The 25,871-nt window shown below is 38.9% G+C and overlaps 1 protein-coding gene and 1 pseudogene across 1 annotated transcript in view; one reads left to right on the top strand and one right to left on the bottom strand.

Annotated features, from left to right (window-relative positions):
• NXPH2 (neurexophilin 2) overlaps window positions 1–25,871 on the bottom strand; it is a 114,484-nt gene that overhangs the window by 69,447 nt on the left and 19,166 nt on the right. The gene's annotated exons all lie outside the window — the stretch shown is intronic.
• Window positions 1,545–3,265, top strand: LOC122902081 (annotated as a pseudogene).

Genomic DNA, 25,871 nt, shown 5'->3' with positions numbered 1-25,871 from the left:
GTGTGTCATCCTTTCAAAGTCACTGCCAGTCTAATTTGTGGTTAATAATCCAGTGACCAACACAAAGGAGTTGTTCCATTCTCCAGTTAAGCTGTACATCTTCATTCTCATACATAGATGAAATCCAGTGTAGTAGAAAGAAAGCAGAGTTTGGATTAGGTTTTGGATTCCAAACCACTTTATTGCTTTCTAAAACTTAATTTCTTAAACTGGAAAATGGTAACAATGGTAACAATATGGGGCTTGTTTTTGTAATTAAATAAAATGATGAAGGAAAAAAATACTGGGAATAGCACACAACAATTAATCGACTCACCTCCATATAGTAATCACTATTTGTAATTTTATTTTGGAAAACATATTTTCATTTTCTCTCATTGTGTGCAAAAATCTTTATCTAACCTTTAGAGATATACCTATTGCCTCAGACGACAAGGGATAAAAGACTTTAAAGAAAAAAAAAAAACACTGTGGTTATTCAAAGGATTTTCATGGCACTGATAAATGGGTCTTTTGTCCAATATAGATTTCCTCGATCACTTCAATGCTCATTATAGAAGCACCTCTATTCTATTCTCTCTTTTACAGTTTTGTTCCTACAACAAAAGAAATCAAAGCACCCAAGTTCAATGCAATGCAGTGCAACCCTAATCTAACTTCACTGAAACAAAGAGGCAGAACCAAGGGGACTGCCTGAATTTGCTTCCCTTGCTCTGCCTGGTTAGTGTTGCTTGTGGGAAACATGTTATCACACATGTCACATGTGCTGTAGCATCAAAGGGGGCAGAAGCAGGTGAACTGGGATTTTGTCTCTCATCAGCTTCTTCGGTTATGGACATACCTGTGACACCATCCTCAGAGACCTTATCTGCCTGCAACCCACAGACGACCCAGTATGATGGGAGCCAGAAAAACCCTCAAAGCCTTCAAAGGCTTCAAAAATTAACAAACTCTTAGCAAACAGGGTCTTATTTTTTAAGAGGAAAAACTTCTTAAGCAACAGATTAAAGTTGACACTGGATACAGGATGGTGAATAAGTTAGCAATGATTGCTTCCATAGGCGATGTTTTATTGCCCGAGGAGGAGCAAAAACTACAAAGCACTGTTTAGGCATAGATCATTTTATTTGCCTTCAGTTTTTTGCGTTTTGCAGATTTTTTTTCTTTTCTTTTATTTCTTTCTTCTTTCTTTCTTTTTTTTTTTTTTTTTTTAAAACAAACAGAAATTTTGTGGCAACCTTCGTTTTTCTAATAGCATTTGCTCATGTCTGTCTCTGTGTCACTCTGGTATTTTTCACAATATTTCAAACTTTTTGTTATTACTGTATTTGTTATGGGGATCTGTCTTCAGTATCCTGAGTGTTACTACTGTAAATCTTTTGGGGCGCCATCAACCATGCCCATGTAAGACAGCAAATAATATATAAATGTGTGTTCTGACTCTTCCAACAACCATTCAGTCCCTTTTTTCTCTCTTTCCCTTTGGGCCTCCCTATTCCCTAAGACACAACAATATTGATGTTAGACCAGTCTGTAACCATACCATGGCCTCTAAGTGTTCAAGCCAAAGGAAGAGTCACATACCTCTTGCTTTCAAGCAAAGGTCAGAATTGCTTAAGCTCAGTGAGGGAGGTGTGTTGAAAGCTGACAGGCTGAAAGCAAAGCCTCTGGTACCAAACAGCCAGCCAAGTTGCAAATGCAAAAGAGAAGCTCCTGAAGGAAGTGAATAAAGAAAGGGGAATGGCCTTATTGCTAAAATGGAGGTTTCCTTGGTTTGGGTAGAAGATCAAACCAGCCACAACATTCCCTTAACCAAAGTCTAATCCAGGAAAAAGGTCGTAACTCTCCTCATTTCTATGAAGGCTGAGAGAGGTTGGGAAGTTGCAGAAGAAAAGTTTGAAGCTAGCCAGGTTTGGATCATCAAGTTTAAGGAAAGAAGCCATTTCCGTAATTTAGAAGTAGAAGGTGAAGCAAGAAGTGCTGACAGATTAACATTATCCAGAAGTAACACATAATCCAGAAGATCTAGCTGAGATCTAGATCCAGAAGATCTCAGATCTGAGATCTGAGAATGAAGGTGACTACACTCAACAACAGATTTTCAATTTAGTCAAAGCAGCCTTCCACTGGACGATGCCATCTCAGACTTTCATAGCTAGAGAGGAGAAGTCAATGTCTGGTTTGAAAGCTTCTAAGGACAGGCTGACTCTCTTGATGGGGCAAATGCAGCTGGTGACTTGAAGTCAAAGCCAATGTTTATTTACCATTCTGAATATCCTAGGGCCCTCACGAATTGTGCCAAATCTACTTGGCCTGTGCTCTATAAATGGGACAATAAAGCCTAGAAGACAGCACATCTGTTTACAACACTGTTTATTGCATATTGTAACCCCATTGTTGAGAGAGCTTCTGTTCAGAAAAAAAAAAAAGATTCCTTTCAAAATATTACTGCTTGGTGACAATGCACCTGGTCACCCAAGAGCTCTAATGGAAAGGGTCAATGAGATTAAGGTTGTTTTCATGTCTGCTAACACAACATCCATTCTGCAGCCTATGGATCAGGGAGTAATTTTGACTTTCAAGCCTTATTATTAAAAAAAGTATATATATTTGCAAAGCTGTGGCCGCCCTAAATAATGATTTCTTGGATGGATCTGGGCAGAGTCAATTGAAAACCTTCTGAAAAGGATTCACCTTCCCAGATATCATCCAGAACATTCATGATTCATGGGAAGAGGTCAAAACATTAGGCATCCACTGGGTTTGGAAGAAGTTGATTCTAACCGTCCTGGATGACTTTGAGGGGTTCAAGACTTCAGTGGAAGAAATGACTGCAGATGGGGTGGAAACAGCAAGAGAACTAAAATTAGAGTGGAGCCGGAAAATGTGACTGAATTGCAATCTCATGATAAAGTTTTCACGGATGAGGGATTGCTTCTTATGGATGTGCAAAGAAAGTGGTTTCTTGAGATGGAATCTATTCCTGGTAAAGATGCTGTGAAGATTGTTGAAATGACAACAAAGGATTTAGAATATTATATAAACTTAGTTGATAAAACAGTGCCAGGGTTGGAGAAGACTAACTGCAACTTTAAAAGAAGTTCTATTGTGGGTAAAATGCTATCAAACAAACAGTGTCACGTGCTACAAAGAAATTGTTCATGAAAGGAAGAGTCAATTAATGTGGCAAACTTCTCTGATGCCTTATTTTAAGAAATTGCCACAACCATCTCCAACCTTCAGCAACAACCTTCCTGATTATTGAGTAGCCATTAACATCTTGCTAAAAGTTCAGATATGGTTAGCAATTTTTTACCAACAAAGTTTTGCATAGTTAAGGTATGTACATTTTTTTAGACATAATGCTAGTACACACTCAACAGACCACAGTAGAGTGTAAACATAACATTTTTTCCCCAAGATTTTAGTTTTCAGTCATCTAATACCCAGCATGGGGTCAAACTCGCAACCTGGAGATTAAGAACTGCACACTCTACTGACTGAGCCAGACAGGCACCCTGAAACATAACTTTTATAGATCCTGGAAAACTAAAAAAATCATTTGACTTGCTTTAATATGATATTTGCTTTATAGCAGTGGTCTGGAACCGAACCCGCAGGATCTCTGAGGTATGTCTGTATCAGTGATAAAAATAAAGTAGCCACAATGATAGGCAACACCACAACCACAATCACAGTAATGTGCTTTCATTTATGCAACAAGTAATCATCGAATGCCACCTCAGGTTTCAGATCTGACTGCTGCACCAGGACGGGCGGGGCGGAGAGAAGATGGGCCACAGCCCTCGTGTAAACAAAACTAGGTAGACACAAACATTCACAATATTTATCCCCTCAAATTTTACACACACACACACACATTCAGAAGAGGACGAAGTACGTATTGACCCCGACGATCAGAAAAGATTTCCTGTGGTAAACAGAAATGAGATGTGGTAAGGAGCTACTGTGGAAAGAGAATACGGAATGAGCTAAGGTATGCAGGAAGAGAGTGGCCGGGAGGAAAGGGCAAGAAGTCCCAAGTTCCTGTCACCCTCAGTGGGGGTCACGTTAGGCGAGGCCAGAGGACTATGGTAGGAGCAGGTTACAGAGGGACATGAGCACCGGGTTGAAGAACTGTGATTTTCTTCCTCTGCAGTTTAGATGATGAAAAGCCATCTGCTCTCAAGTAGGGAAATGACATATGATCAAAGATGCAGTGTAAGATTAACCCAGCAGTAGTGAATCTGCCTCAGGAATGAGGCAGAAGCTGTACATACATATAAAGAAACAAAAAGATATATAATATATTGTCTATTGGCACTGTACGGAACAGATTAGAATATGAGGGGTGGGCACAAGCAGAAAGAACAGACCGGAAGCAGGTGAGAAGATACAGTTCTTGACTCTAGAATTATTTGGATATGCACACTTTGAGTTGGTAACAGTCATGGCCGTTTTTCCCTAATCCATCCATATCAGCTCCCTAAAATCCTCTTTTGCCGAAATGGTACAAATTTGCACACTGGTGTTCTCAGTCCACAGAAAAGAACCGTGCACACTGGCTAATACTGGGGTCAAGTTCATGCTCAGTTCTTCACCTTAGTGCCCGGGGGGCACAAAAGGCCTGCCCAGATAGAGATCTTGACTGCAGTCTGCGGCAGAAAAAAGGAAGGACAAGTCAGGAGTAGACTTTAGTAACTAGGTCCTGGTTAACTTAGGAAGAGAGGGTCCTGGGACTGCAGACGTCTTTGAGAAAATCTGTCCATTGGAAAAAAAAGAGTTAAGAGCTTGAGATAAAGTATTATTTTTCATCTCTCTGGCAATAGGTACTCCGCTACTCTATTTTCCCCCTATTTTCTCTCTTAATCAACATACCACACGGGTATCCGATTGTTCTTGAACTTTGCTTGTTTGCCCACACACCTTTTCAGAAGATTATCAAAGTGTGATGAGGGGTTCTAGTCATCCTGAAATGAATCAGCTAATTAAATTAATTTTATCTCGGGTATATTGCTTTAGTCCAATTAAGTTACTAAGCCAATCACATCAGAATAAATCAACCATACTGTTACATAATTCTTTTTAATAAACAGAGTTATAATTATATGAAGGCAATTCTGAGGATACCATATGCTACAAAGCAGGGAACCTAATTTATTTCCCTGATTCGGAGAGACAAACTCACTCATGTGTAATAACTTTTATCACCCAAATTTTAATTCTTATTGCATTATAAAGTTTAGAGTCTCTTGCTTCCTTTATAGATCACAGTAAGAATGTGTTCACGTTGGGGCTTTGGGGGGGGGCGGGAAAGGGAGGCCTCACCACAGATCTGAAAGGATAAGCATGAAGCCATACTGCAAATTCGCTAAGGCAGTGTCAGAAACCAGTGCTGGTGCCTCCTGTACTTATGAACAGTCAGTGTAAGGAGAGATGTGAGTGGGGGTTGGGTGGGAAAAAAATACATTGTGAAACAGATCCTTAGAGAGAAGAGCCATGTTGGGACAATCCCCTTGCTTCCCACTCCCCCTCCACATTTTCCTGGCAAGTCGGAGGCGTTGTATCAACTCCTGGTGAAAATGACTTATTTTAAAATACAACAAAACAGAAATCCACTTAACAGATCTGAGAACAGGAATGAAAACACCTTTGTCTGACAACTTGGCCTGATTCTCCGCGACGCGAACGCTGTTGATGGTTCGTCTTTGTTGTGGATGGGAACGAGGGAAATCAGTCCATGGTAACATAATGTTCAGAGATAGCTACCCTCTCCAGCTGAGATGGTGTTGGCAGAGCAGCGGAGGCCACTGGCCCAAGGGATGGATGGCCTGCACAGCCGTGCACACCCATTCATGCAGCTACTCAGGGATGAGAGCTGGGGAGCTCAGAAATAATAAAGAAACGTTAGATCAGGGTCTCTGAGAGCTACCTTTGCTTACCTTCTGTTTGAAGTGATTTTTGAGAATGTTAGAAAAACAGGAAATCATCCCCCATTTTTTGGTTCATATTTCTCACTATTGAAGTTCTGAAATTATATGATCCAAATCCCAGTTATTTCTGGAAGAGATAAACAAATTTCTCAACTGGGGACGGCACCTCTTGTCATCTAATTTCCCTATATGGGGAAGTTGTACCACTTGTAAATTACTCGGGGTCCCGAAATGAAATAACCTCAACACAAATATCTTAATTTCACAAGAAAAAAACCCAATTTAATTGGACAAAAGTAGCAGAAATTGATGTGAAAGCAAGGTTTAGTGCATTATATACTTTCCATAGTGGTTACATCTAATTCCATTCTGGATTGCTACTAGAACTGTTTGGATATTAACTACATTTGTTTCTGCTTCCCCAGCTCTGATATAATTACCTAGATGCAGAACAGAGAGAAGTAGAGGATCCCCGAAGCACAGAAAGCCCTGTATTGCACTTGATTTAGGCATTAATGGGTAGAATGTTACCATGGTAAAATGCACTATTGCTAATTCATGGTTACACGTTCTGCAGAAGCTAGCATATTGCTCTCTATTTATGAGCCTGAAAAGTCAATCCCATGCCATCATTAGCCCATAATTCCAGCCAACTGTCAGCATTCCAAATGAAAGGGAGAAACATAAAATTTGGCTCGAATTGAACCAGTTCATTACCAAGGTATTAATCCCAGGAATAATGAGTCTTGGGCTCAAAATTCAGATTGTTTTATTTATCCTCCACAACTTCTGAGTTAGGTGTCTCATGTATCAGAGACACGTGAGATGTCTCTGAGCTAACACTTGAATCTGTCTTCAGGTAATCCTCTTGGATGAGGGTCTGAAGCCCGAAGGAGGTGTGGATGTTTTTCTGGAACCTACCTAGGTTAAAATACTGAGAAATCCTGGAAGAAAGTGAGTGATCTCCAATAGAGCACAGTGAGAAAAAACAAAAACAAAAAGTAGTTTGTTTGTTTTTTTTTAAATAATGAAGAGATGAATTTGGATCTTACGGGAAAGGATTGATGCACTTTTGACAGGATTTTTCTTACTAATATTTTTGCTGAATATTCATTTAAAAAACACGCTGGTATGGTATTGTAATAACAATGTAGAGTGACAAGTGGTAGCTATGCTTGTGGTGAGCTGTGCCTAGCATAACCTATAGAAATTCAAATCACGGAGTCAATCCCATTTACAATTGCACCCAAAACTATAAGATACCTAGGAATAAACCTAACCAAAGAGGCTAAGAATCTATACTCAGAAAACTATAAAGTACTCATGAAAGAAATTGAGGAAGACACAAAGAAATGGAAAAATGTTCCATGCTCCTGGATTGGAAGAATAAATAATTGTGAAAATGTCTATGCTACCTAAAGCAATCTACAAATTTAATGCAATTCCTATCAAAATAACATCCATTTTTTTCAAAGAAATGGAACAAATAATCCTAAAATTTATATGGAACCAGAAAAGACCTCGAATAGCCAAAGCAATATTGAAAAAGAAAGCCCACGTTGGTGGCATCACAATTCCGGACTTCAAGCTCTATTACAAAGCTGTCATCATCAAGACAGCATGGTACTGGCACAAAAACAGACACATAGATCAATGGAACAGAATAGAGAGCCCAGAAATAGACCCTCAACTCTATGGCCAACTAATCTTCGACAAAGCAGGAAAGAATGTCCAGTGGAATAAACACAGTCTCTTCAACAAATGGTGTTGGGAAAATTGGATAGCCACATGCAAAAAAATAAAATTGGGACCATTTCCTTACACCACACATGAAAATAGACTTAAAACGGATGAAAGACCTCAATGTGAGGAAGGAATCCATCAAAATCCTTGAGGAGAACACGGCAGCAACCTCTTCGACCTCAGCCGCTGCAACATCTTCCTAGGAACATCGCCAAAGGCAAGGGAAACAAGGGCAAAAATCAACTATTGGGATTTCATCAATATCAAAAGCGTTTGCTTTTGAAACAGTTAACAAAACCAAAAGACAACTGACAGAATGGGAGAAGATATTTGCAAACAACAGATCAGATAAAGGGCTAGTGTCCAAAATCTATAAAGAACTTAGCAAACTCAACACCCAAAGAACAAATAATCCAGTCAAAAAATGGGCAGAGGACATGAACAGACATTTCTGCAAAGAAGACATCCAGATGGCCAACAGACACATGAAAAAGTACTCCACATCACTTGGCATCAGGGAAATACAAATCAAAACCTCAAGGAGATATCACCTCACACCAGTCAGAATGGCTGAAATTAACAAGTCAAGAAATGACAGATGCTGGCGAGGATGCGGAGAAAGGGGAACCCTCCTACACTGTTGGTGGGAATGCAAGCTGGTGCAACCACTCTGGAAAACAGCATGGAGGTTCCTCAAAATGTTGAAAATAGAACTACTCTATGACCCAGCAATTGCACTACTGGGAATTTACCCTAAAGATACAAACATAGTGATCCAAAGGGACACGTGCACCTGAATGTTTATAGCAGCAATGTCTACAATAGCCAAACTATGGAAAGAACCTAGATGTCCATCAACAGATGAATGGATAAAGAAGAAGTGGTATATATACACAATGGAATACTATGCAGCCATCAAAAGAAATGAAATCTTGCCATTTGCGACAACATGGATGGAACTAGAGTGTATCATGCTTAGCAAAATAAGTCAAGCGGAGAAAGACAACTATCATATGATCTCCCTGATATGAGGAAGTGGAGATGCAACATGGGGGGTTAAGGGGGTAGGAGAAGAATAAATGAAAGAAGATGGGATTGGGAGGGAGACAAACCATAAGTGACCCTTAATCTCACAAAACAAACTGAGGGTTGCTGGGGGGAGGGGGATTGGGAGAAGGGGGGTAGGGTTATGGACATCGGGGAGGGTATGTGCTATGGTGAGTGTCGTGAAGTGTGTAAACCTGGCGATTCACAGACCTGTACCCCTGGGGATAAAAATATATGTTTATAAAAAAAAAAAAGAAATTCAAATCACTATGTTATATACCTGAATCTAATGGAACATTATGTGTCACCTATATTTCAACTTAAAAAACAAAAAACAAAAAACTCAGACACTAATATATAATCACATATAATGAGATTAAAGATTTCTTCCCAAGATTCCCAAAACATCATAATGTGGATGTCACAATGTATGAATGTGACAGGAGTGTGTGTAAAACAACAGCAGGACACACCAATGAGCAATGCAGATCCCTCACTAGGTTGACACTGTATTCACTCCCAGCAAGCTGGCACTGCATCCCTTTCCCTCCAACCTTTCCTGGGTCCAGAGCAAGCCAGCTTTATTTACTTATTTACTTATTCCATGAATTCAAAGAAAATGAAATAGTGACTTAATTTAAATCTCGACTCAAGTTTTGCCATGTCCAAAGGTATCTGGGAGGCATGTAGACTGACCTGGAACATTACAACATTACTACTACTACTACTACTACTACTACTACTACTATTATCAACATCATAATAGAGACAAGAGATATGGTAGTGATTAAATGTAACAAATATTGCTTGACCATGGATATGGCAAACACAAACAGCAACAATATTTTTATCATGACTTTTCACTTCTAATTCAACATGTATTGGTGTAAGTCCATAAGATCACTTTTTATTTGCAAGACTATTTCTTCTGGTTAATATAGGTAATTCACATTTCAAAGAGCTGGCCAAAAGAAAGAATTCTCAAATATATTTCAAGAGAGTTACCATTACAACCATGTAGTTGTTTTGAGTGCTTGTGACTAAGGCGGTGAGTCTGCACCCAACATAGGAAGGAATGGATTTACATATGCCATGGGGTATCACTTTGAGGTCATAGTTATCCAGACATGAACCACTTCTAGTTAAAAAAGACAAACTAATGTCCATCAAGTGGTAAGTGGGTAAACAAATTGTGGTGTATCTTGATAATGGAATATTATTTGGTCATGCAAGGGGATGAAGTACTGATACCTGCTATAACATAGATGAACCTTGAAAACATTATGCTAAGTGAAAAAAGGCAGTCATAAATGACCAGATAGTATGTGATTCCATTTGTATGAAATGCCCAGAATAGTCACTCCATAAAGAAATAACTTGAATTGTCTACGGCTGGAGGAAGTAGAAGATGAGGGTGACTGTTAAGGGGTAGGATATCTTTTGGGGATAAAATGAAAATGTTCTAAAATTAGAGTGACAATTGCACAACTGTGAATATACTAAAAACCACTGAACTGTACCTTTTTGAAAGGGTCAAATTTATGGTCTGTGAATTACATATTAATGAAACTTATAAAAATGACTAAAGCTAGGAGCACCTGAGTGGCTCAGTTTGTTGGGCCTCTGACCCTTGATTTTGGCTCAGATCATGATCTCAGGATGGTGGGACTGAGCCCTGTGTCGTCAGCTCCACGTTCAGCTGGGAGTCTGCTGGAGATTCTCTCTCCCTGCCTCTCCTTCCCCCCACCCACTCTGTCCTCGCATAGTATGTAAATAAATAAATAAATAAATAAATAAAATCTTTTAAAAATGACGGAAGCTACCCTGTTATTTTATTTTTAAATCCATATCTTTAAACATCTTACTCTCTCTTTATGATCATTACTAGTAGAGGAGTGGCTTGGCCATTAAAAACAAAACAAAACAAACAAAAAACACTGTGTGTTTTCCGCAGGCATATAATGTGGTTTGGCTGTGACTATCAGAATATACTGTTCTAAGAATTTTGTCTCCACATATAAAATATATGAGAGCATTTTTCCCCTAACAAGTACAGACCAATAATATGTGAATTGATGACTGGCTTAAGAATGGATGTCTTTTCTGTCCAAAGAAAAGAAGGTGAAGAAAAAGGACAAACGAAAGGATCTCAGAGGGGAAGAGGGCAGTTATTCACGGTTATCCTTGGCACTGGTCCTACTATGTCACGTCAGTCTCCAGAGGCCTATATGAACATGTTATCCTATCAGTGTCTACCACCACCTCTTAGACCAAGCTTTGCTTTGATTAGCTCAACGTTCTGACATTGGGTAGGTGTATCTGATCCCCCCTGCAGTTACCGACTCCCTCAATCTGCTACCCCGCCATCATCTTCCCGCAGTCTCCCTCCTTCTGGTGTCCAGACCTCCCTCCTCTTCATAAGCCTCCCTTCCTTTATGGACCACCTTGAATCTGCTTCTTGGTCACAACTCTGGTCCTTTCCGTCTCTGGCTTTTTCCACTGTTGTGAAGGGAGTAGTTCTTCCAGGCTCTAGTCCCACCGTGCAAGGACCGAGTCAGACTCATTCTCCCCATGTTGGGTGGGGATCTCTGAGTTCAGACTGCTGCTTCCAGAGACTTCCCCCCATCTCCATGTCCATGTCCAGTGGACAAGTAAGTGGTCACCTGTTCCTCAAGAGTCCAGGACCTCAGCCATGCAACCTTTAGGGTGCAAATGCAGACATGAGCCTCGGGCTGTCACTTTTCCTTGTGTGGTTGGCAAAGCTACGGAAACAGTTGAATCTGCTTATTGTCTTCCTCTGTCCTGACTTAGACTCAATTTTGCCTCCACACCCCTAGCCGTTATTGCTGTCACTTCCAGGCTCTCCTTGCTCCTCTCGCTGTTTCTAGGTGATGTTAACAGCTTCCTTCTGACACGGTACACTTGAGGTTAGGTGACTGGGTTTGGAATCAGAGGCCATGGATTCCTTTTGGCCTTGACACTGACCAGGGCAAGGGACTTCATGAAGTCATTCATGCAATGTTGCAGGGATGTTGCTAGGTGCCTGCTCCCATGCCACGTACTAGTGACACTGTCGTGTGTCCGGAAGGATGAGGAATGACAAACAAGTGGTTTGTTTAACCTTGCCAGTCTGTTTCCTCCTCTGTGACACGGGAACTAAAGAGTTATATCAATCTCAGAGGACTGCTAAGAGGAGGACTGCCAGGATGTTCTGACTTAGCTTAGTGTTCAGAGTGGCTGCTCATTAAAAACTAGCTCAGAGTCATCATTTATAAGCCTTTACAGGTCTGCATGGCATGAGTATCCGCTGGTCCAGCAGGGCCTCTCCCCATCATGGTCCAGTCCATAGCTGGGCAAGAATGACAGAACAAACACCACAAAGGTGTGCAAATGTTATGGTGTCCGCAAGAAAGATTTATTACTATAATGGATAGAAATGAGCTGGAAGTGGAAAATGTCTGCCTTTGAGATGTATGGTCACATGCACGCACACACACACGGTAATATACTGTGGAAAATGTATTAGGAGAGGAAGGAGAAATTGACATCTCTAAATAGCGGAAATGAAACTTCTACTTACTATTAGATTTGCTTTTAGAAATCAAAGATGGCATGTTACTGCAACCCTAAGAATAAGGGGAGGCAATATACAAAACAGAGCAGTTGGAGAAAGGCATTTTTTTTAGAAAAAAGTGTGCATTGTGGTCAGCAAACTTCAGGATTCTTCTGTGATTATGTAATAAAATGGAATAAAAGAAATGTAGGTTTGCATTCTTGCTCCTGCTTCTTCTCCTACCAAAAGGCTGAAATGCATGACTTCATTCATTCAGTCCTGAATCTTCAGATTTGATTTAGTAAAATTATTATTAATGATAATACTTTATATGCTCCTTTATTTTTATCAAATTACTTTCATATCTTTGCCTTATGTTATCAATATGCTTTTGTATTTTCTAATGATGGATCCTGCAAAGAATAAACTTTTTATTCAGAAAACAGAAAATCTAAAACAAATTCAAGAATTCGATGTTTCTCTATACCTTACCTTTCACCTGCCTCTTTATCCCAAGCTGAATTCCTAATTTAAAAAGTAAAACAGCAAAAACATTCAAAGTTTTGAGGATAGTTGCTTGAACTACAGAGATAAAAAATGATAATTTTAAATCACAAATAGTTAAGAGTACAGTTTATAATATCAGGGTGCAATAATAAATTTTACTGACAGGAAAGGTTTCTCTTATGAAAACACTACATTTAAGTTTTGTTCCTCATAAGGATGAATTTAAATGAGCAAACATTCCTCTACCAATTTAATTTAAGACGAGTGCAAGCGTTTTCTGGTATCTTAAATAAAACCAATAGCAGGTACTGTGTTGCTTATACAAAAGACTTGCTTTGTTTTTTCATTTCAAAAGATGCTTACATGTCAGGTTGAAGCCAGAAACCTAGGGGGCAGGCATCCATTCCTTTGAATCTCAGGGAAGATAGGGAAATGGTAGGCATTTTAGCTCCAACATTTTTTTCCTTGTGATCTTAACCAGAAAACACAAGTGATACACACACAATGGGATGATGTGAGGTTCCTACAGGATGAAAATAATAATGCAATCTTTTGTTTCATCCCAAATATAGGTCTTATTTTATTCTCCTCTATGGTGAGGACTGAAATGTTTCTTTTTATAGTTCACCATTTACTATTTTCAAAAGAAACATTTTGTGGATGTGAAAGTCATCCATGTATTCTGCTTTTAGTATCTCCCACGGAAAAAAGATTTTAAAAGCCCCAAACTTGGAATGTATGCAAATGATTTATTTCTAAACACTAATATACAGTCCAAATTCAGCCAATGACATAAGCAAAGAATTAAATAATTCAATGTGGGCATTAAAATAAAAGAAGCTCATGAAGTAAGGAGAAAATCTATTTCGAATATAGTCTAGATGTCACCAACATCATGGCTCTAGCCCAGCCAGCAGAGCTGTAGCTGGGTAGCGGCAGAGTGGAGACTCATCCTTGTGTCCGTTCATTCATTCACCAAACATTTACCGAGAACTGCTACAAGGAGAGGAGCTATGCTTAGGTATTAGTGACACAAAGGGGAATAAGAACCAGTCTTTACCTTCCAGGTAAGTGAATGAAGATACTGTCCCCAAAATCTACTGGGCAATAGTATGACTTCAAAAATGAAATTAAAAGTAGGGGCACCTGGGTGGCTCAGTGGGTTAAGCCTCTGCCTTCAGCTCAGGTCATGATCTCAGAGTCCTGGGGTAGAGCCCCATATTGGGCTTTCTGCTCAGTGGGGAGCCTGCTTCCCCCTCTCTCTCTGCCTGCCTCTCTGCCTACTTGTGATCTCTGTCTGTGTCAAATAATTAAAAAAAATTTTTTAAATGAAATTAAAAGGAAAAAGAGATGTATGCATAGCCCCAGCCATGTTAAGATAGCCAAAATTAAAAATCTAAATATTACAAGCTATAGTAAAATCAGAAATGTTGAGGCACTCATTCCAAGTTACAAATGATAGCTGTGGTTTCTAGTGCCAGAGGCTATTTTGTGACTTCTCACGTGATGTGGTATGGACAGATCCTTCAGCTGAAGGATCTGGCAAGCCTGAATGAGAACATTCTGTGGCCAAATGCACTCCCCGAACATGATCATACATTTGTAGGTTATTTAAAAAGCATTCAGAAGAGACTAAACGAAAGTGAGCTGACTGTACTGAGTTAAACTAAACAAATAATTTATTTTATTCAGTATTTTCTATCAAATAGTTTGTTACTTTAAAAAAGTATAAAATAAACCCCTATGGGAGGCCCTAAGCTTAATGCTTAGAATTGTAATAAGTTTGGCGATGTATTTACTTGGTGAATGGTGTGTAACATAACCTTAAAGTAATGACATAAAGCTCTTTAGTTCCCGGAAATATGCTTCAAAATCCATAGTCCTAAGCTTCTCGTTAGATTAGGCAAGAATACCTCGTTAAATACTTCTTTCTGCTAACACCTCCACTCCTCTATTGGCCACAGGCAGATTATTTTCCCCATTTTACCCTTTAGTTCAGAGATAATTCCCTGACATAAATTAAAATTATAATTAAAATGACCATACAGTTGGTGTTTACAATGGTAGCCCCATCCAGTTACTCGAGTCTTTCAATACTACATTTCAGTATTATTCCTAGTTTTAAAAAATTTATTTTTAATAAGCAGCAAATTTATGTCTCTTGATCCAGTATACTTTTTTTTTTAATGAAGAAGCAAGTCTGTCCTTATTAAAATCTTCCTCATCTTATGGAAAAATATTCCGAAAAATTTAAGTCTATTTACATCTTTCAAGGACACAGCCTCCTGTTTTATTAAACTTTTTCAAAAGCTGCCTTGTGATACCACCACCATCATGGGAGGCAAAAAGGCTCCCTGCTGAACCAGATAATGTGAAAGGTGAAATGCCAGAAGGAGCCTATGCATCCTTCATTTAACATTTATAATTTACTATTTAAACCTTGTTGTTATGTAAGCTATTAATGCCTACAATGGGCAAAAATGAGCCAAATGGGCATCACTGCATCTTCTGTTCCCTCTTTCTGGAAACAGATTCTCTTTCCTCAGGTATTCCATGTCTGGCTTCTTTATTTCCCCTCTGACCTCAGGTCTACTGTTAAGCCCGAGAGGCCTTGGCTTACTACCTTCTATAAAACTTTTCCACCTGCTCAACCCTACATGCGCCCCCACCATCACCCCTCATCCCACCTCTGTTTCATTACCCTGGGGGTTTTCTTCCATAGCACCCCTTACTGTCTGTCCATCTCCTAATGGCTTATTTCCTTGTTCTCTTGGGTCTTTCTCACTAGAGCACGTGCTCAGGAGACAGATGTCTGTTGTCAGATGAACTAGGATATCTTGGGACACAGAAGCTCCTCGGAAAGAAATATTTGTGCAAGAAATCAATGAACAGTACAGATCACGTACTAGAGAATATACCATGCTCTCTCTGAGACCCAGCTACTCCCAGAAACCCAGATGAGAAGGATAATATTTAGAGAAGATAATTTTAAGAACAAGCTATGTATATACACTCTTACTTGTCTAACGTATCCTCAAAGTAAATTAGAATTTGGAATTTCCTACAATATACAAGGACTACATCACAATATCCTCTCAAATAACTATGAGCATTGAATTGCTTTTTATTGTTACGACTTCAATCTTTTAGTCAGTTTTTATGAGAAACAATTATATAAATGTTATTTTCATAATGGCTGTGAAACTATTGTGAACAATTTTTTTGTTTTACCCCCTCGAAATACCCTAAATAATAAATTCTTTCAGAATCTGAACTAAGGGAAAGTTTTACTGAAAATCTGGTATGTTCCCTCTTCAAAGGAGAAATATAACTTAATATTTCCTCTTTTTCTTGGCCACCAGATAAAACAGTGGCAGTTTTTATGATGAATTTTAACAACTCTATTAACTTTTATGGTTAAAGTATTTGTTTATCCCCCTCATAACTCTGTTTAGATTTTTCTTAAACTAATTTTACTATATTCTTCTTTCTAGGGTAACTTCAATTCTTATTTTAAAGGTTGTGGGGGAATACTGAATTTGAATTGTAATGCTAAATATTAAATTTAATACTCAACACTAAATACTCCATACTAAATTGAGTAACAGACATCACTGAGATTATAGGGCGATAACTTCAGGAATATTTGAGATGCCTAAATTACTTTGTGTTTGGTCTCAAAGACACATTAATGAAATGGAGGCCTGAAGGGATTAAAAAATAAATTTTGAGAATAGAGCAATAAAGAATGATTTAATTCTAGCTAACAACATGGCTTTAAAACCTTCCTGTATCTAACAGTGTGAAAAAGGAAATGTAAAGCGGAAAAGCCCACATATGAATTCTTTTCCACTCAAATCTTATTTGTTAGAAATAGAATTCTGACAAGCCCCCCATTTCCTCTCAGCATCAGACTCCTTATTCATAGATCTGAAGAAAAACACCATCTCCGCAGTGTTGTGGTAGGGACTGAATAAAATAAAAAAGAAAGGCATCTAGTGGTATTCCAGGTCCTGAATTAATGGCAGAGCTTTCTGGAGAATGCCTCTGATCTGATGAGATTAGGCCCGACCCTTGGGCCTTGGCCAGTTGAAAAGAGATGGATATGTACATTACACATCACACATACCTTAAACGTGTTTTAAAGAAACTTCAGTTTATAAGTTTTTAATTTACAGAAAATCATGAATATAGTAGTACAGCGCTCCCATTTACCCTATCCCTGATTTCCCCATTATTAACATCTTCCATCAGTATGGCATACTCACCAATACTGGTACACTATTATTAATGAAAGCCCATACTTCACTCAGATTTCTTCACAAATTAGTTTTTCCCCTTTCCATACAGTACTACTTAAAAGGAAGTCACTATGCGCAGACCAAGCTTAAGGAGCAGAGCCACACTTCACTTCTCCTTGAAGGTGGCGTATCTATATAAAATCATTTGGAATCCTTCCGTGTGGAGATTTGCTTATTTGGTAATTTGTATCAATAAAGACTCACTTATTTTAAGCCTTGGGTTACAATTCATCCCATAGTGATTTATCTTGCTGCTCACATTACCCAGCTTTGGCCACTGGAAGCTCTTTCAGTCGGCTCTTGTGTCCTTTTGACATTTGTCATCATTGAGGATTTCTTTTTTTTTTTCCCCTCTTTTTGAGCAATTTCTTATTCTCTGACACTGCAAGATGCTCCAGACATGAACTGTGTATCTCTTGCCTTAGTTCTAGAATTGGTTGTTTTTCTAAGGAGCTCTGATTCCTTTTATTGAAAAAATGGTGTTAGAAACTAAGATATGGTTGATGGGTGTGCTCGTTGCTACTGGGGTGTTGTTGCTGCAAGGTCCTCTCAGCAGGCAGAGCAAGGAAATACATGTGTGTGTGCTAACTTGCATATATACACACATCTATAAATATTTCTAAGTGCAACCATCTATATTTATCCTAAACATGAGCTTGTATTGGTGACTCCAAGTCTAACCCATTACCACATGGACCACTGTAGCCTCCTCCCTTCCTTATCTGTAGATTCCAGATCCAAAGTAAGAAGTCTAGCTCCAACATGCACCACGCACTTACTTGATTGATTGATTCCAATGTACATGTATAGTGATGTAAAGACTAGTGACTTGGACCTCCAGGGGAAAATTTTATCAACTCAAGTATAGTGCTTATGTACAGATTTTTGCCTTTAGTTTTGCAGACCCCACTCATTTATAGTTGCTTAGGTTAGCAACTCCCCGACCCCTATCCTCTTCAGTGAGGTCACTTCATACATTTGTAGTGCAGTTAGACTGTTTTGTCATATTCTGCATTCCAACCTAGAATCCCCTGCACTCCTAAACTCTTTTTTTTTTTTAACATGCATTAAGATTTGCTTTTTGTGCAACAAAATTCTATGCATTGTAACAAATGCCTGGTGTCATATATCCACCATTATGGTGTCATGCAGAATAGCTTCACTGCCCTAAAATTTCTCCTATGCTTTGCCATTCATACCCTTCCCTGCCCCCTGAACCCTTAGCAATCATTAATCTGTTCAGTCTCTACAGTTCTGCCTTTTCCAGACTGTCATGCAACCATGAAGTGTAGCTTGACCACTCATGGTTGTTTTGTTTTGTTTTTTACTGAATAATATTCTATTATACATATGTACCAATATCTGTTTATCTGTTCACCTATTAAAGGACATCTTGTGTGCTTCCAGTTTTTAGTGATTAAGAATAAAGATGTCATAAATATTTGCATGCAGGGATTTGTGTATAAATATAATTTTTTAATTCTATTGGATAAACATGTAAAAGCTCAATTGCTGAATCTTGTGATACAACTATGTTTAGCTTTGTAAGAAACTACCAAACTGTCTTCCAAAATGTTTGTACCATTTTACTTTCTCATCATCAACGAAGGAGAGTTCTTGTTGCTCCACATCCTTGCCAGCAATTGGTATTGGAAGTTACTTGGCGTGTAGGTATTTTAACAGGTGTGTAGCGGTATCTCATAATTGTTTTAATGCTCAATTTATCTATGACAAATGATACTGAGCATCTTTCCATATGCTTATTAGCCATTTATATATCTTCTATGATGAGATTCACATCTTTTGCCCATTTTAAAATTATTTTTATTGTTATAAGAATTCCTCGTATATTCTGGATTCAATTCTCTTATCAGATACACACTCAGCATACATTTTCTTTCAGTCTGTGGTCTTTCTTTTCATCCTTTTACTACTGTTTTCACCAAGAATTTTTAAATTTTAACAAAGACCATATTATCACTTTTTTCTTTCCTGGATTGTGCTTTTGGTTTTTTTTTAAAAATTCATCAATAGTCCCAAGATCACCCAGATTGTCTCCTATTTTCTTCTAGAAGTTCTATAGGTTTGTAATTTATATCTAGGTTTATAATTTTGAGTTAGTTCTTATGATAGATGTAAAATTTGTGTCTAGTTACGTATTTTCCATATGTATAACCAACTGCTTCAGCATCATTTGTTGAAGACTGTCCTTTCTCTATTAAATTGCCTCTGCTCCTTTGTTAACGATCCGCTGACTAGATTTGTGCAGGTCTATTTCTAGTCCCTCTATTCTATTCTTTTGATCAATGTGTCTATTCTTTTACCAACACCGCACTCTCTTGATTACTGTGGCCTAATAGTAAGTCCCCAAATTAGGGTAGTTTTCCAACTTTGTTCTTCTTCTTCAGTGTTATACTGGTTTTCTGGGTCTTTGCTTTCCATATAAACTTTAGGACCAGTTTGTCAAGATCTACAAAATGGCTTTCTGGTTTGTTTGTTTTTTAATAGTATTGCATTAATCTGTAGATCAAGTTAGTAAAAAATGACATCATAACAGCACTGAGACTTCCAAACCATGAACACGGCACATCTCTCCATTTATTTAGCTCTTTGTTTTCTTTCATCAGTGTTTTGTAGTTTTTCACAGATAGATCCTGACATTTTTTTTCAGATTTTTTACATAAGTACCTCATTAATTTTGGTGTTTTTCTAATGATAATATTTTTCAAATTTTCAAGTCCAGGTGTTCTTTGTTGGTATATAAGACAGAAATTGACTTTCATATATTAACCTTGTAACCTCAGACTTTGCTAAGCCCACTTATCAGTTCCAGGATTTTTTGCTGTTACTGATTTTGGGGGGGTTTCTAGTTATACAATCAAATCACCCATTTTATTCATCCTTTTCTAATATGAACACTACTTATTTTCCTTGTATTAATGCATTAGTAAGGAATTCTAATATAAACATTTTTTTATTTTGATCAAAATGTAAACATGTCCATTTTTGTAAAATCAAAAGCTTCTCTTTGAGAATGGGCCCATGATCGCAGTTACAATGTCATATTTCTTATGAAAACCATAATTTCTCTAAGATTTACCTCCCAAATGAACATACTTGCAAAGTAATCTGGATACAGAATCTGCCCAGAGTTTTAGAAAAGTGTTTGCCTTTTTTCCAGTCATCTTGCCCATGCCTAATTTTCCAGCAATTAGAAAAATAATTAGCCCTTATTTACTCTTTCAAAGACACCTAACTGAAGTTTTATACATGAAATTATCTTTCTCTTCAGAAATAATTTTTATCAATTCAAAATAATAACTATGTTACAGAATCACAATAACAATTGAAGGTAGCATGAATAAACTGCGTGCGAAAGAAAATGGGCTCAACAACAGAAACTGTCTCATCATCACTTTCTACTTCGAAAGTGCTCAGGAAGGTATCTAATGATTTCAAACTCTCACTGTTCCCTAGGATTTGTCAGTATGACAGAGAGAGTCAAAGCCACTAGTCTGGCTGGCAAACCACTTAAGTGGGTTAAAAGGTAATTTATTAAATTATAACTTTAATTTAGGATCAGTGGATAGTGAACAATGTGTGTGTTCACACACATATATGTCTAGATCGATATGTATGTATGCATGCACGTATGTGTGTGTCCCTATCTATCTATCTATCTTTTCTCTATTCATCTATCTAATCTCCCACTGATTCTGCTTGCCTACTTGAAGCCTGACTAAGGCACACACCAATGAACTTTCTCCCAGCATCATACTTCTGAGCGACAAGAGTGGTGGTCCAAGGAACACCACTGTTACGATGTAGTTTTCAACAAGATGTGTGATGAGAGAAAGGAGAGGCACAGGCTGAATCAGGGATGACTCTCAGACGCAACTTCTTTTTTTTTTTTTTAAATGATTTTTTTATAGATTATTTATTTATTTATTTGATAGAGAGAGATCACAAGTAGGCAGAGAGGCAGGCAGAGAGAGAGAAGGGGGAAGCAGGCTCCCTGCTGAGCAGAAAGCCCGATGTGGGGCTCAATCCCAGGACCCTGAGATCATGACCTGAGCTGAAGGCAGAGGCTTAAACCACTGAGCCACCCAGGCGCCCCTCAGACGCAACTTCTTAAGGAAATTTCTATCTCTTATATTCCACAGACTAGATCTCAGAAAAGAGGCCAAAGCTCATTTAACACAGAGAACTCCAGAAGAATGAAAAATCATAGCTGAATAAGACTGCACTTCTTTGGAAAAAACTGATCACTGAATGTTTAATATTATCACCTGGGTATTTTGGCCAAGGAGCTATTCAGGTATGTAGGAGGCCTGTGCTTGAAATCTGCTCTGGCAGGAAGGACCTGTTCCCTCTGTCCTTGTGAAATTACTCTAGAATCACAGAATTTTAAGCCCAAGCATAACTTTAAAGGGTATATAACATTTTTCAGGGAAAAATACCGAGGTTGAGGGATATGACTTACTCTGAGTCAAGCAGCTATTTAACAAGAATTTAATTTTCAAGTTCAAATTCATGTCCCCAGTCCAGAGTTCCTTACACAATACTATTTCTGTGCTTGACTCATGTCTCCACTTGATTGAGCCCCATGAACTCCTACATAAGCCTTCTGGTTGAAACATGCCCCATGTCACTATGAAACATCTCAAGTTTGTTAAGTCACATGATAACCATTCCAAATTCCATTTCTCAAAATTGAAAGACTCATCATTAGAGATGTGGCCTTGCAGATCTAATTCTCTGACTGGTTTACCAAGTCTGGAGAATTCTTAAGTACTCAGGTTTTATTTACGCCAACTGTCCCCCACCAAGAAACTCAGCAAAAAGTTCACTGAAGAGCTGTACTGAAACATTCCATTTTCTTTCTCTGATTTTGAGGGGATGAGAGCTGGTCCAGTTCTTACACCGTAATATGCTTATGTTATGAAAGTGTTTCCTCTGGCTACTTTATAAGATGCAGAACTCACCATCTCAGATCCTGAGATATTCTGTAGCCACTACCTCAAGTTACAAAGTAATTTGCCATCATGTATGCTGTTAAGAGGAACAGACTGTCATTCGAAACTCCTTGTAATTCTTTCTGAATCCCACCAAGCTCTAATAAATGATCTGTAAGACATTTTTCTTTCTTCCTTTCTTTTTAACTAAGATATCCTGTTCATAATGGTTTGCAACTATTTTTGATAATGGGTATTTTAATTTTAATTTTATTTTTTTTATTTTATTATTTTTTAAAGATTTTATTTATTTATTTGGCAGAGATTACAAGTAGGCAGAGAGGCAGGCAGAGAGAGAGAGAGGAGGAAGCAGGCTCCCTGCCAAGCAGAGAGCCCGATGTGGGGCTCGATCCCAGGACCCTGGGATCATGACCTGAGCCGAAGGCAGAGGTTTAACCCACTGAGCCACCCAGGTGCCCCCAGGTATTTTAATTTTTAAAAAATTTTTTTAAAGATCTTATTTATTTAAGAGAGAGAGAGAGAGAGAGAGTGAGAGCATGCACGTGAGCTAGGGGCAGAAGCAGGGGGAATGGGGAGAGGCAGACTCCTATGCTGAGCATGGACAAGGAGCCCAAAGTGGGGCTCTATCCCAGGATCTCAAGATCATGACCTAAGCTGAAATAAGATGCTTAACTGACTGAGCCACCTAGGTGCCCCAATAATGGATATTTTTATTAAGGTGGAACATGTCACAAAATGTTTTAGCATCCTGTATCAATTAGGACAATATGTGGTTTAAATAGTCAGGTACTCAAGAAACAAGAATCCCTAACACAGGCAGGCAACTGCTGAGGCAGCTGTGCCACAAAGCTATAAAAGACCCAGGCTTTGTCATCATTCCTCTCTGTTGTCCTCAAGATGTAGCTCTCTGCCTGCGTTTGCTGCCTCATGTTCACAGGATGGCTGCTGCACACCCTAGCTACAATTCTACAGTCCAAGTAGAAAAGAGGTAATGTGCCAAAGGGCAAAAGGCATTCCAACCAAATATATCCTTATTTTAATCAAAAAAGCAAAAGGTTTCCTGGCAAATTTTTACTTGTATGCCACTGTCCCTAGCAATATCTTCTAAGAATTTTAAGAATTTTACAATTCTACTTGTGCCAGAATTTTACAAAGAACAAAGAGACTGTTGATGGTGATTATGACAGCCAGCCAGTAGTATCTGTCCCAGACACTTATACCACTATTCTTCTATAAAGTATTTAAATTAATAGTCATTCCGAAAAAGGCTTCAAAATCATAAGCCTTTCTGAACTTTTTTTTTCCAAATTGAAAAGCTAAAATTTACCTATAATTTGTTCATTCTGAAAGACAAGTGAGGAAATTAACAAAGCCAACCCTAAATTGGATAAATACCATATGTCTAAGATACACAACAGTAAAATAAATGGGCCACCAGTTCCCCAATTACCAGTGAATAATAAATCTACCTGCAAGCCACTCTCCTATTTGCTCCGTTGCATTTTCAGAGTCTGTCCACATACTCAATATCTGCTCAAGTTTTAAGATGACTCAACCTGACCCTTCAGAACGAAAAAGACTGTGTGTTAGAAACACGCTTAGCAATGGTGAAATCCTGGGAAGGTGTAATGAGTAAGAACTACATTTCATCTGTTGCAGAGGGTCCCTGCTTTGGAGAACAAATTCAGTCAGTGTCTTTAGAAATGCTCGGTCATTAATGGCCCTAGACCAACATTTTTTCTAAAATAAAGTAGAACCAGCTCCCTTTAGGCTAGTATTTCTTCAATTATCTCTAAATCTAAAGGGCTTAGAAACCCTTTAAATGCTGCTTAAAACCCAGTCTCCTGGGCCTCACCTTACACACCTGGTATCTATCTCCTTGAGAACCTGCAGTTTTAGGCAGCTTCCCAGGTGGTTGCAAATTAAAAGTTGAGGACCAGTCTCTTAGATTAATATGCCAGCCTCAGGGCAGAGTGGACAGGCTGGCAGAACTGTCAGTCACACCAGACATGGACCTTCCTTCTGAAGCCAAATTCTGAAAGAACAATAATTTCACTTTTTTACAGGAACAAGGCTGAGGATAAAGTCCTGAGCTCCCTTTGCTAAGCAAATATCAGGGCATGAGCAGCCACCAGATGAAACCAGCCTGTGGCACATACAAGCCTCCAACCGAGTAACACTGCCACCAAGTAGATGCCTGTCCTACAGAGATGTTCAGGGTGCCAGAGCGAACTCTACCTGAAACTTAGAGACCCATCATGGACCAAATCTTCTGACTTTGTGCCTGACCTACTGCTGCCACCTGCCCCAACCCTTCCCTCTATTTGAACCTCTCCAGATCATTCCAGTCTTCCCTACCTATGCCCTGCCTAACCTCAGTCATTTTGCCAGTCTCGAAATCATTCTGTGGCCGCCCTTGGCTAACCCCCATGCCTCAGATTTTTTCTGATCTGTAGTACCTGATCTCACCACTCACCTATGGCTGATTGTCCTAGCAATGGGACAACCTTAACACCCAGTTTCTTGGCCAGGTCCTCAACAGTCAGGGGCCACAATATACTCCCAGTCACATTTATGCAGCAGAGCTTTTCAGTGTCCTATGGCTGTATTTCTTCATAGTTTTGTAATTTCTGTGATTTACTAATACATCTGCTGTGCCTCCTGTTGGCTCTCAGCAAGAAGCCAAAGCATGTTCTGTGGCAACAGAAATGAGTGCTATTCTGAGAGAGCATGCTGGAAATCTGATGGGGGTTTCCTGTGCCATTTGAAGCTGAGAAAGGAGGATCCTGGCTTGGGCTTTAGTACCCAAGTACATCTTCCTCTATCCCCTATATGTCACTAAAATAAAGTTGGGAAAGTGGTTTTCTGGCCACTTGCAGATACAAGAAAATTTAACTTTCAAAGATTCTGATTGAAGTACCTATCTAAAGCAAAATACGTTTCATCATGTGCATTCAAATGTATGGATTATCTGAAGATAAAAAGGAAGGTTGGCAGATTCAGCTAAAGAGAAACCTAGGGGCTCTGAGATTTAGGAAATTAAAAGCCAGGCATCTGAAGCTAACCATGTAAGATGCTTGTAAGTGTTCATGAGGGTGACATGGGAGTAGAGCTAACCACACAAACGTCCTCCCATTTCACAGTATGCGGTTACAAAGGTTGAAATCCTAGATTAGGCTTATTAAAATCCAGCGTAGTGTACAGGTTAGGCACAATTGATATTTAGAGAGCTTTTTTTTCCTGTCTTAGAGAATTACGGTATATACAGAATTGGGGAATAGCCAGGACCACATGGGTCCCAAGAGAAAGAGCCTAGTAGAAGTTTCTGTTAGAAAGCATATTAAGTAGATTCAAAGCTGGGTGTATGTGAGGCGAGAAGGGGCAACAGATGTAAAGTGAAAAAGCATGACTTTTGCTTCTGTTACAAGCACACCCTGTAACCTCTCTCTGACATGTCTGGAGACAAGAGCCTTGAACTACACTGTATTATGTCATCAACAAGGTCAGCTCGAGATAATGGGAGTCTGCAAGCTATGACATGTATCACATCACTAAAGGAACCAGATTTCACACCAATACTTGCACATCTCCCCCCATGATTCACACTTTACCCAGCAGTCCCTAGCACCCCAGAATTCTTAACAGAAACTTTTAAGTCTCCCATTAATAACATTCAAAGATGACAGCTTTTGCTCACTGCAGGCACTTGTGAACTACTGTTCTTCGGCGGCAGGCGTGTCATTTCATAACCACTTGGATACATTTGATTTGGTTCTACCTCTCTCCAGTATAAACCCAAAGACAAACAAAT

Source organism: Neovison vison, chromosome 3, assembly GCF_020171115.1.
Source record: "Neovison vison isolate M4711 chromosome 3, ASM_NN_V1, whole genome shotgun sequence".
Lineage (NCBI taxonomy): Eukaryota > Metazoa > Chordata > Mammalia > Carnivora > Mustelidae > Neogale > Neogale vison.
The sequence above is the reverse complement of the archived record's forward strand: the minus strand, read 5'-3'. Positions and strand labels throughout refer to the sequence as shown.